The sequence below is a fragment of the Acomys minous genome (assembly GCF_964271855.1).
Source record: "Acomys minous genome assembly, chromosome: 10".
NCBI lineage: Eukaryota > Metazoa > Chordata > Mammalia > Rodentia > Muridae > Acomys > Acomys minous.
The window spans coordinates 44,618,906-44,631,517 of record NC_140491.1 but is presented as its reverse complement, the minus strand read 5'-3'; positions in this window follow the sequence as shown (position 1 = coordinate 44,631,517).

Sequence of the window (12,612 nt, the reverse complement as noted above, 5' to 3'; positions counted from 1 at the left end):
CAGGCAGACAGGAGGACAGGAAGATAGGAAATATTTTCAACTCATTATGCCAAGAAAGCCAAGCACAGCAGCTTTGCGTGGTCTCTATTTTCAACCTAGATTTCATGCCAGTGCTCTTTGTGAAATAACAGGCTTACCTATGTGGTTTCACAAGCATGACAGTGTGTGTAACAAGTCTGCTTTGGGAGCTTTTTCTACATGCTTAGGCCTAGTGATGCAGTAAGTGTGCCTGGAGAGACACGGCCTTACAACCTGGTCTGTGATAACTAGGAAAGCAAAGAACTTATACTTGCTGCGTGTGCCGGGGCATTAGTGAATGCTTTTCAGCAAAGAACACTCCTGGGAGCTGGCTCTGTGGGTGAAGTGCTTGCTGGGCAGGTGTGCGGACATGAGTTCAAGTCCTCAGTACCGCTGGAAAAAAGTCAAGGTTAGTAATGTGTCTATAATCTTCGCAGTGTGTGTGTGTGTGCTTCTTAAACCTCCCTCGCTTAACACCACACACACACACACACATACACGTGTACACACACACACACACACACACACACACGTGTGCGCACACACACGTACATAACACACACCTACCTCCTATTTGAAAGTGTACATCTACACCTAGTATCTATCTACACCTTGTTTCTGAAACTATGGCTATGTAATTGTTCTTAAAGTGCATCCTGGACACCGTCTAGACGGTGCAATCTTGATAGCAAGGCAAAGTTAAATCTCCCCACGCTTCATTTGAAAATTGGATATATCCACTAACACACTGAGGTATGATGAAAGTTAAAAGGAGAACTTCCGAATCCGTCGTCAGCACAATTATATGAGCACACTGTAAACTTCAAGCTATCTGTAAATACACAAACACAAACTTTTCTGGACCAGACATTTCTAGGGTTTGTTTGTTTGTTTGTTTGTTTGTTTGTTTTCCCAGACACTCTACTGAGGGTGGAGGGAGGATCCAGGAAGACTCAGAGACAGAAAGGAGCTTAACGCAAAACAAACTGTGGTTGGGAGAGACCGTGCAGTGTGAGAAAATAATGAGGACTGGGATGAGAAGAAAGCCTGTAGGCCAGAGCAGGGAGGACGCAGAAAGGATGCAAGCCCGGATTCCACTTAGGAGGACTCTGCATAAGCTATGGTCTCTACAGAAGATCAGCATGAAAGAGGAGAGGTGCCTCTGGAGACTGGAGGAGGGGAAGACAACATCGTGAGACTCCTGCATAACAAAAGCAACAACAACAACAACAAAAGTTAGTAGTCACATCCAGCACTCCCTATCACATCCGTGCTGTGAAGAAATTGTGCACATCCCTTCTGCACATGAAGGCATTGTCCCAAGCCCACACAGTAGGCACAGTGAGGCACTCACTAAGGCAAAACACTGAGTGAGAAAGCGACCTCTACAAACTAGCAAAGACAAAAGAAACTTCTATACAAGCTTTCTCTTTTTCACATTTAGAAGATTAAAAATACATGTAAGCTACAACTAAAATCAGAAGTAACACTCCCCCTCCCCCATGTAAACGTGTGTGCACATGCATGCGTGCGCGCGCGTGCGCACAGACACACAGACGGAGTGAAATGAGTTGATTTAATGTCTGGAAGAAAAAGAGTCAGAAATCATTTAAGAACCAAAGGCTCTGTTTCAAGGTCCTCAGGGAAATTAGATTCTAATGAAAATTTAATACCTGGCATTGAGCAAGGCAGGAAAACAAGGAGATTGAAAATGAAATGGAAGACAACCAAAGATGGTGCATTGAACATATAATTGGATTCCCTGAAGAAGAAAAGCCATGGGGGAAAAAATGAAACAACTAATACTTAGCAACTATAAACCAAAAAGGAAAAAAAACCCAAATCATCATAAATGAAAGACTCTGAGCTACACATTTAAAATGGCTCATCATGTCCTGGGAAAACCAAGTATAACAATATCATGACATTCTAATTAAATAATAGTATTTTATCATAAAAATTGTGGTCAGTCTCTCCAGGCCAAAATGTTGTAATAAATTACAAGGTCAAACAAAGTATTTCTTCATAAGAGTTACTAAGAGCAAAAAAATAAAAATAAAAAAAATAAAAAATAAAAAAATTTAAAAAAAAAGAGTTACTAAGAGCAAAATGCACCCCCCTTCCCCCCCCCCCCCCACCAGAGATGGCTCAGTGCTCTCCAAGAAGATGCAGTTCCATTCTCAGCATCTAAGGCAGGCAGCTCACAACTGCTGTAACTGTAGCTTCAGGGGACTCACTTGCCCCTTCTGAACCCTACAGGCACCTGCACTCATAGGCATATACCCACACAGAGATCCACACATATACTTACTTAATTTTTAAATAACAAAAAGAGTTACTTAAAAGTAAATATAGAGGGGGCTGGGCACAATAGCACACACCTTTAATTCCAACATTCAGGATGCAGAAGCAGATGAGTTTGAGTCTAGTCTGATTTATTTAGTGAGATCCAGACTATGTAGTAAGGCTCTGTCTTAAAAAACAAAAAACAAAATAACAACAACAAAAGTAAACATAAAGGATGGGTGGGGTTGGGAGGAAATGCTCGGTCAGTAAAATGCTTGCTGTGTAACAATGAGGACCTGAAAATTATTTATGAATAAAATAACTCTAGAATTAAAAAGAAGAAAGAATGAGGACCCAAGATAGATCCCATACACAAAGATTGGGGGGAAAATAGGTTTAGTAGCATGCCCTAAACATCTAAAACAGCCCCCTGTGAAGCATCAGAGGACACAGGGAATCCTGAGTAAGGTGATATGCTGGAAGCTGCATCTGTATGATTGAGTGGAAACAGGACAAAAACTAGATCATATTCCTGTAAGAGACAGAGCAAAAGGAAATACAGATGAGCCTAGATGGAATTTCTTTGCAAAAGAAACAGACAAATGCAAGTGTCAGCCTTACAACACTGCTCAAGCAGAGTCAGGGGCAGCTGCAAGGAAACGCTAGGAACACACAGAGGAACACCCCCCACCCCCTACCCCCCCTACCTCCCCCCCAAACCCCCCAATCCCCCCCATCTCAGCAAACAAGAAAACAAACAAACAAAAAGGTGTAGAAGGCAATTAACTCTCAACCCCTGGGACCAATGGCTGAGGTGCCTAGTTAACATATCAAAGTGGACCTAACCTCCAGGTTCTCCCAGCATCCCCCCACTTCCTACCTGTTAGAGGGTATGAGGGGCATACACTTCCTTCTAGCCTGGATTCTCCAACCAAAGGGCTGGACTGCTCTTTCTCTGGAGTCTCTTCTCTATAAATCAAGACATGTTGGTTATCTGTCCCTTTTGTACCTTTGGCCTGCTGGCTGCTGTACCTCATTCCCCTCTCTCCCACCTCCCTCCCCCTCCTACTCTTCCTCACATGGCACAGCTCAGTCTGGTCATGCCCACGCTGGCCTCTCCCAGATGCGTGTGCCTCTGGCTCTGCTCTCCCACATATCTATAGCAAATTTCTGCTCTGCTATACCTAGCAGCAGTCATGCCCTTTCCTTTTCATCTTCTTTTTTCTTTTTTCTCATTCTAAGGTGTGTTGCACTTACCAACATCGTGGTTAACGCAATCACATGGCATAAACCAAAACAGTGGCACCCCTAAAACTTTGCAGTACCAGTGAACCCTCAGAGGGTCACTGTCTTCCTAGAATTTTCCTGCTCCCCAAGCATTAATTCGTATATTCCTGTCTTCTCCCCTTTTGGATTTTCAACTTCCTGGATGCCTAATTGACCACAGAACTGGGAGATCCAGAGGAAACTCCAACACAGATTCTATTGCCAAGTGCCCAGGCGTCCATGGTGGTGTGTTTGTTTGTTTTGTTTTTTGATGGTTGTTTTGTATGATACATTTACTGGTTGCTAGAGGAGACTTACCATTTTTCCAGGCCTGCGCCCCCAACACTAGTCATCTATGCAAGGTGTGCACAGAGAAACCCTGCCCCGAAAAACCAAAAAAAGAAAAACAGAAAGACAAAAAGCTTAAACAAGTTACAATGGCCTGATTACATTATATAAGGAATATAAAAGAAGAGAACTTATGTTGGCTCTGTTTTTTAACAATTAAGCTTTATTATACAACCCAACTAGCTTACACAAGAAGGAAAAAAGGTTAAAGGGACAAAAGAGTGAACCTTCCGGTATCCGTTCCATGGGACGGGTCCTTAGGTGTCTCTGTGGCCCGCGAGGTGGTCCGGACTGGTCGCTGCTCTCTACGTGCTCAAGCCTGCGCTGAACTTCTTGTTCTCTCCTTCCCACCTGCCTGAGTCACATGGCAAGGGTCGTCTCCTTCTCCCGTTGAGGGAAAACAATAGCCCAGGTGGGGTTCCCAGGTCTGCTTCCTGAATTCCAGACCCAGGATGGCTCCACTCAGTCTGTCACAAGGTATTCATGGGGTGCCTCAAGGGTAAAGCCCGCCAAGACTGCTTCCACCTGTGACAAAGCTTAATCTTTCCCACAAACTTATGTACTTGATATTAATTTTTCTAAGGCTAAAGTGCACTAGATTTAATGTCAAACCTCTGCTTAAATCAGTGAAGTTATTGGTCTGCTGATCATAACAAAGCTCTCTAAAAGCATTTGTGTTTTGCCCTATCTAACTTTGCACAATAATTAGAAGTAACCAGACTGGTGTAACTGATCCTCTGGGTGTTTAATAACCATATTCAGAGGCCTTTACTGACAGGGTGGGGGAAACGAGACAAGGCACAGTATTTTTGCTCTTCAAGGTCAGTTAGGTCCCCAGAACTGTGGGGGCATCTTTTGAAATGTTCTGTAACTGTAGAGTCACCTTTGCTCTTGTTTGGGGAGGCCATGGAGACCCCACCAACTGAACTCTAACTAGTGTCCAGTCTACAAAGAGGAGACCTAACGCAGAGGGAAACTTGCCACAATGCTTTCCAACAAAGTCATGGTCAAGCAAAGTCTTTGAGTTACCTGCATATAGATGAAACAACTGGTAAAAAGGAAGGCTGGAGGAATCTCCTAAACCCAAGTGAGCCATGAGGACCAGATACTCAACTGGCATTGATAGGAGGTTAAGAGAGAAAGGGAGAGAGGAGGAAGGAGGGAGGAGAGAGGGAGAGAGGGAGGGAAGGAGGGAGGGAAGGAGAGAGGAAGGATTGTGGGAAGGACTGTAAACTTTGTCATAGGTGAAAGCAGTCTTGACTGGCTTTGCCCTTGGACACACCATGGATACTCCCTGAGATTAACCTTGAGATAGACTGGGTAGAGCCATCCTGGGCCTGGAATTCAGAAAGGGGACCGAGGGACTCCACCTGGACTATTGTTTTTCTAATCGACCTTTGATGGGAGAGGCACTTGAGAGACAAGCGGTCAGAGAAGAGAGAGGAGCAGCAGATCCATACTAGGCTTGAGTGCATGTGGAGGGGTTGAGTGCACGTGGAGGGCTTGAGTGCATGTGGATCGGGAAAAGGATCAGCGCGCAGGCCAGAGACACCTAGGGACCCATCCCGTGGGATGGATACCGGAAGGTTCACTCTTTTTTCCCTTTAACCTTTTCTCCCTCTTGTGTAAGCTAGTTGGGTTGTATAATAAAGTTTAATTGTTAAGAAACAGAGCCAACAGAGGATAGTTTATTTTTGGCTATCATGGTCTTATACATCCAAGCAGGGAATGTAAGAGAAGGCTTAGGTGTTTGGAATGTTTCTTTCACAGTGCAAGGGGCTATTCTCTAACATATTAGGCTTAACGTCCTTATGAGATGCTAACAACTAATGATTTTCTTCTTCATGAGAAAAATATTGCCTAGGCAGAAGATTTTAGACCTTGGATCCATGCAGCAACTGCCTACAGTCAAGAGAGGCAGGGTCATATTGCTTTAACCTACAAATTAAATGAAGGATAAGTTTCCTCTTTCTCCTTCTCTAGAAGCCATATCTGAGGGACCCCATGAGAATTGAGCCCACTTCAACAGTTGTCAAAGAGCTTGTAAACAGATCTTGAGTTTATCCCTCTGGATACCAGCCTTGGAGACCAAATGGAAAATGAGGAGGAGCCTAGTTGATGGATGCTCTTCTGAATCTATCAGGAGATTCCAATGAACATTGACTTCAACATTTAACAAATACCCTGTGTGCTGGCTTCTCCTGGCTTCCTTCCTAGGGCTTGTCATACTAATAACTCTTACCTTTAGTTATCCCTCACATCTCTCTCCAGAAACCAGTCAAGAACTTTCTTCTCTCCTTATTAATATCTAGCTCTTATATAAATAAAATTGCTGATGTACTTTCAGGGTCTCTTAGACAAGCCCACTGGAGGGGTACCAAGCCGCCATACCTGATGCCCCATTAAACTTGCAATAGCAAGGTCAGTCATCACCCACATTCCATAACAGCAGTTAGAGCTATCCTCTTGGGAGTTGGGAGGTGGTGGTGGTAAAGGATTAAAAACAGGAAAGCAGGAGATAAAAACTGGCTCGGCAGTTTAGGGTAGAAAGATCCCAATGAAAAGTAAACGCACTCTCTCTTCTATCTATCCATATCTATCTATCTATCTATCTATCTATCTATCTATCTATCATCTATCATTTATTTTTATTTTTTGGCCATACACTAGAAATATCATGGGCTTCTCAGCATCCCCATCTTTGTCAGAGGCCAGAGATGTCAGAAATGCTTGGTTGATCCAATCTTTGATCTGGTTTCTAGGAGATTTTTAAAAAAGATTTGTTTATTTATTATGTAGACAGTGCACATTAGGTCACATTATAGATGGTTGTGAACCACCATGTGGTTGCTGGGGATTGAACTCAGAACCTCTGGAAGAGCAGTCAGTGCTCTTAACCGCTGAGCCATCTCTCCAGCCCCATCTAAGAGATTCTAGGTGATTCCATCTTCAGTGGTGGGGTGGAAATGTTAGCCGAGGAACAACAAAGACCCAATATGACAAAGGTCCACTTGGTAAAAGAATAGAATCTCTGGCCAAAATAGAGACCTAACATCTCAGTTGGGCCAGTCAACTGCCTGAGTAAGAAACGATCCCTAGGAAGCAGGCCACGCTAAAGCCATGTTAAAGACATAGGTCATTGTGTTAGGGGCCTCATCCAGAGGCCCAGGAAGACTGTTCTCACCAAACACTAACAATAAACATTTCCAGTCATTCACCATAACAATGACTTACAGTTACTAGTGACATCCGGTAGTCAGCGTATCCTGCTGAGTTTGAAGAAATTGTATAATAAGGAAGAGAGACTTGAGAAACTTTTTTTTCCCATCAAAAATAGATTAGCTTGCCAAGGACCAATATTTCATAAATTCTCTCCCAGAATTTTGAAATCCCTGTGTACATGGCTGTTTGTTCAATCCCCTAGATTGCCAGAAACTCTTGAGATTGATTATCAGTTAACTTTTCCTTTCATACCCATTATGAAGTAGCCAATCATATCAGCTTATGAGGGCAAGCTCCCACCAATGGGGTGAGAGAGAGTTACCACCTGTTACAATAAAAAGCACATGCTCACCCCTCCTCGTGTTGCATACCCTGCTAAGCAAATCACTTTGCTTAGTTACGTTTGCTTTGTTCATGTGTCTCTTTGTATAAATGCCAAGAATATTCTCTTTCAATGGATATATAAAAGTCAAAAGTTAAACATCTTCCTCAAAGTTTTCAGATCAACAAGTGGACTAATGAATTGAACAGCGTTCTCAAAAGGAGAAACAATATGCTCAATAAATATGAAGTGTTTCGTGTTCTTGGCCTTCAGGGACATGCAAATTAAAACTGCTTTGGTGCTGAGCAGCGTGGCAAAGCATACTTTTAATCCCAGCACTCACAAGGTAAAGGCAGGCAGATCTCTGTGAGTTCAAAGCCAGCCTGCTCTACAAAGAAAGTTCCAGGACAGCCAAAGCTACACAGAAAAAAAATCCTGTCTGGAAGAACCAAAACAGACAAACAAAACTGGCCTTGGCAATCCTAGTCCCCCTGGTGAGAGGGGCCAACACCAAGAAAACAACAGTAAATGCTAATGCAGATGTGGGGAAAGAGAAACTTTATTTGTTGTGAGAGAAAGAGCGGAAAATAAACAGCAGAGCCAGAGAAGTGCTTTAACACAGAAAGGAGCCCGAACCAGGGAAGTGCTTGCTTTAACACCAGAGTGGAACCTTGTGAGCTAACACCTCCCTAACAAGCCAACCTGTGCCACAAATGGCCTATCTGACAAAGTTCTTTGAAAAAAACAGACTTAAAGAGATAAGGAGATTTGGCCTCACCAGATGCAGCTTTAACTAGCAACCAACCTGACCTCATCCCGGAGAACAAAAGAATTTAAGCCATGGGTGGTCTTGGCTCCTTTTTCTGCTTGAGGGACATTGGTAGGATAAAAGGTTCTCAGATCAATGGCCCCAGGGTCATTCTGGAGACCTTTGATTTGGCATGGGATGATGCAGCCTGGGGCTGAATTAAAGATTCCTCTAGTGTTGACAGCAGCTCCAGTTTTTCTGGTTCTTTTTTGGGATCAATCTGGGTGTAGTAGTTGCTGGCAACTGGGGTGGGGGTGGGAGTGTGTGATCTGGGGCAATCATGAAACTAAGGAAGTTCCTCCAACAAACTAAAAGTAGAGCTAACTGCCCAGGAAGATTACTCCGGTGATCTCTGTGACTAAAAATTGACTGGTTCTAGACTAATCAAATCTCCACAAGACCTTTACAGAAACACCCAAGTCACTGAAAGTTCTAGGGAAATGGGACAAGAGGGTTGATGAGCAGAGTCACCAGGAGACATGGCCTCCATTCTGCCTGGACTAAGGCCCTTCTTCCCAGACAGCTGTCAGATGACTGGCAGGAGGGGACAGAACGAGAACCAGAGAGAGGAAAGAAAACCAGAGGCTACAAATGACCACAATAATGAAATAGTAGATTAATCACTAACTGTGATAGTCACCTCATAGTTTAGAGATACTGACCAAGAGACCGATTATCAGGATGGATTAAAACACATACACACTAACAAAGAATGGTGGCCCATCTGATTAATCCAAGCACTTGGTAGGCAGAAGCAGGTGGATCTCTGCGTTTGAAGCCAGCCTGGTTTACAGAGCAAGTTGCAGGACAGCCAAGGCTACAAAGAGAAACCCTTTCTTGAATACCAACACACACACACACACACACACACACACACACACACACACACACACACACACCCCAATTGAAATATTTGGAGGTTTTAAGAAACTCCAACTTCAGTAGGAAAATATACTATGTTCAAATGCATAGTCGCAGCTAAAGCAATATTGAAAGTGAAATTCATAGCACTTATTTCCTACATTAGAAACCAAGAAAAGTCTTACATGATTGAATTTCAATCTTATGAAATAGTACAAGGATAGTGAAATAAACCCAGAGCAAGAAGGAGGAAGGAAACAATAAAAATAGAGAAGTCAGGCACAGCCCAGTGCTTTTGTGCCTGAAGCAGGAGAATCAAGAATTTGAAGCTCTCTTGGGTCCTGTCTTTATAAACAAAAAGAATCAGAACTGAAGCAATAAAATGAAAACTAATAACAATAGAGTAATTGAAATATTAGCTTTTAAAAAAATAGGTTAATGAGATACCAGAAAAACTAAAATTGGATTTCAGGGTAACTGGGGCAAAGTTTAAGAAACAGGCCTACAGGAGATAATCTGGCCAGCTGCAAAGAGCAGCCCCCACTAGAGATAGTGTTGCCTACTGACTGACCCAAAGGGTCCCACCAGAGATAGAGTTGATAAGAGACCCAGGTTTTTTGTTTTGTTTTGTTTGTTTTTTGAGACAGGGTTTCTCTGTGTAGCCTTGGCTGTCCTAGACTCACATTGTAGACCAGGCTGGCCTTGAGCTCACAGGGATCCACCTGCCTCAGCCTGCTGAGTGCTGGGATTAAAGATGTGCACCACCATCAGTTTTATGGCCACATTGCTTCCTGCCCACCAAAGATAGCATTACCTAGCAACTGACCCATCCCATGTGGGAGAAAAAAAGAAGTTAAGCCATGGGTAGTCTTGGCACCCTTTTCTGCTTAAAGGACATTGAGGTTAAAAGGACCAGAGATCACAGCTGTGAGGTGCTCCTGAGATCCAGCATTTGGGGGATCAGATAGGGTGTAACCCAGCTCGGAGTTGAATTAAAGATTCCTCTTGTATTTTACAGCAGTTTCGTGTGTTTTCTGGTTCTTTTTTTGGGGGGGGGCATCAATCAGGGCGTGACAGTTAATAAAATTAACATCTATTTAGCAAGACTAGTTAAAGAGCAAGAAGAGATACCTAGCCAATGTAAACCAAAGGGAAGCAATGGCACATGCTTTTTTTTTTTTTTTTTTTTTTTTGAGACAGGGTTTCTCTGTGTAGCCTGGGCTGTCCTGGACTCACTTTGTAGACCAGGCTGGCTGGCCTCGAACTCACAGCGATCCACCTGCCTCTGCCTCCCGAGTGCTGGGATAATGGCACACTCTTAAAGCACAAGAGTCTAGTTACTTCTAGCACTTTCCTCGAGACCAAGCCTCTTACATGTGGGTCTTTGGAGGACATTTAGATCTAAATCATAGCAAGACTGGTACAAAGGAATAAAATACTTGAGTGTAATGATGAACACATGAAAACTAAATTTAAGACAAAAAAATAAAATTATTACCACTTATAACCATGCCTAAGATAATGGAGCACTTAGGCATGTACACAACAAAGCCCTTTTTGGATGTGTCTGCTGAAAATTACAGAAGGCAGAAGGAAGAAGTTAGAGAAGTGACTTGTATCAATCTGTAGGCAAGCTCCATTTGCCCATCACAAGACTCAGTATAAGGAAAATGGCAAGATTAGGAGAATTCTGAATGGACTGGATTTGAACTAAAGAGAAGGACACGGGGACAAGACATCTGTCTTCCCTTGGGCTGCCCCACTTCAGCTCTCCAGTGCTTCTACAAATAAACTCCACATTATATCTGTTGTGGTGCATATTTCATATTTAAAATTAAGTCGCGCCGGGCGTGGTGGCGCACGCCTTTAATCCCAGCACTCGGGAGGCAGAGGCAGGCGGATCGCTGTGAGTTCAAGGCCAGCCTGGTCTACAAAGCGAGCCCAGGACAGCCAAGGCTACACAGAGAAACCCTGTCTCAAAATAAATAAATAAATAAATAAAATAAAATTAAGTCGCGTGAAAAAAGTCCATTCTAATAAATTAGGTACAGTTTCTGAGCATATAACTTCTTTTTTCTCCAATGACAAAAATTGTAGGAATACAGGACGAGTGGGCACAGGGCTTAGGTCTTGATGGGTGGAGACGAATTGGAGGGGTAGGGGCAAAGAATGGTAGGGATTCTGTCTAAATAGAACTCTTTAGTATTTTGACTGAACTGATGGCATCCCATATGTGACAAAATTGTGTAGTACAAAATCCCAGGCTCAATATTGGAAAACCTCAGCTGTCCTGTGACAGCCTCCTATAGTTTGTGAGATGTTTTTAATTTTTTTTTTTTTCCGAGACAGGGTCTCTCTGTGTTACCCTTGGCTGTCCTGGACTCGCTTTGCAGACCAGGCTGGCCTGGAACACAGCAATAAACCTGCCTCTGCCTCCCAAGTGCTTGGATTAAAGGCATGCACCACCAAGCCCTGCCTAGCTTGCATTTTTATTTATTTATTTATTTATTTATTTATTTACTTACTTACTTACTTACTTATTTTTGAGACACGGTTACTCTGTGTAGCCCTCAGTTTCCTGGAACTTGGTTCATTTAATTTGGATTCCATGGAAGGGCCAGTCACGGTAGGGACAGAAGACCAGGGCAAAAGGTCCTCAGGGCTTGAACTCTCAGCCTTTCTGAGCTGGGGGAGGGGGGCAGGGTGTGACTTCTGAGTAATACGGTAGTCTTAGCTGTGAGCAGCCTAAGTTACTTCGTGTGACACACACATACGTGCCCTCCTGCACACGACGCAGAGGGAACTTTTTTTTCCCCCACTTTCAGTAACAATAAAAATGCTGTGACCAGCTGGCTGTTTGAAAATCACCTTTCTTCAATCTCTGCCTTCAATGAGGGGTTTTCTAGAAACTGGCTCAGGGGGAGGGGAAGTCCTGCTCTGGAGTAGGGTTCTAGAAAGCTGTTTAGCTGCTGGTAGATAAACAGTGTAATCAGAACCTTTAGTTCACCGTATGGCACTTCAGTGATAAATACGGAGACAGGAACTTGTAAAAAAAAAAAAAAGGGGGGGAAGTGGTTGTGTGTACTTTTGAACCAGAGCTGGATAGAGCAGGGTAGGGCAGACCAGAAAGCTCTTTCTATTTTGCTGGTACTAGAATTACAATTAAAGGGGGGTGGGGGGGTGGGGGGGGTGGGGGACGGTCACAAAAGCCTGTAAATGTGCATATGTAGATTGAGTGCCAGGACAGGATAACAGAATCCTTTCCTGGGAATAAATTCCTCTTCAAGTGCAGAGGTTCGGCTGGTCTCACAGCCGCCTTTGCACTCACCGGAGGGGCAGCTGGACCGAGCATCTGTACCACGAGTGGGAAAAGAGCAGCAGCCAGGAGAGAAGGCAGCTTGGTTAGTCTCTAAAATAGGGGGTGCCCCAAGGCCCTGAGTGATACGCTGCCCCATAACCTGAGCCTTGCGTTTTTCTCCCT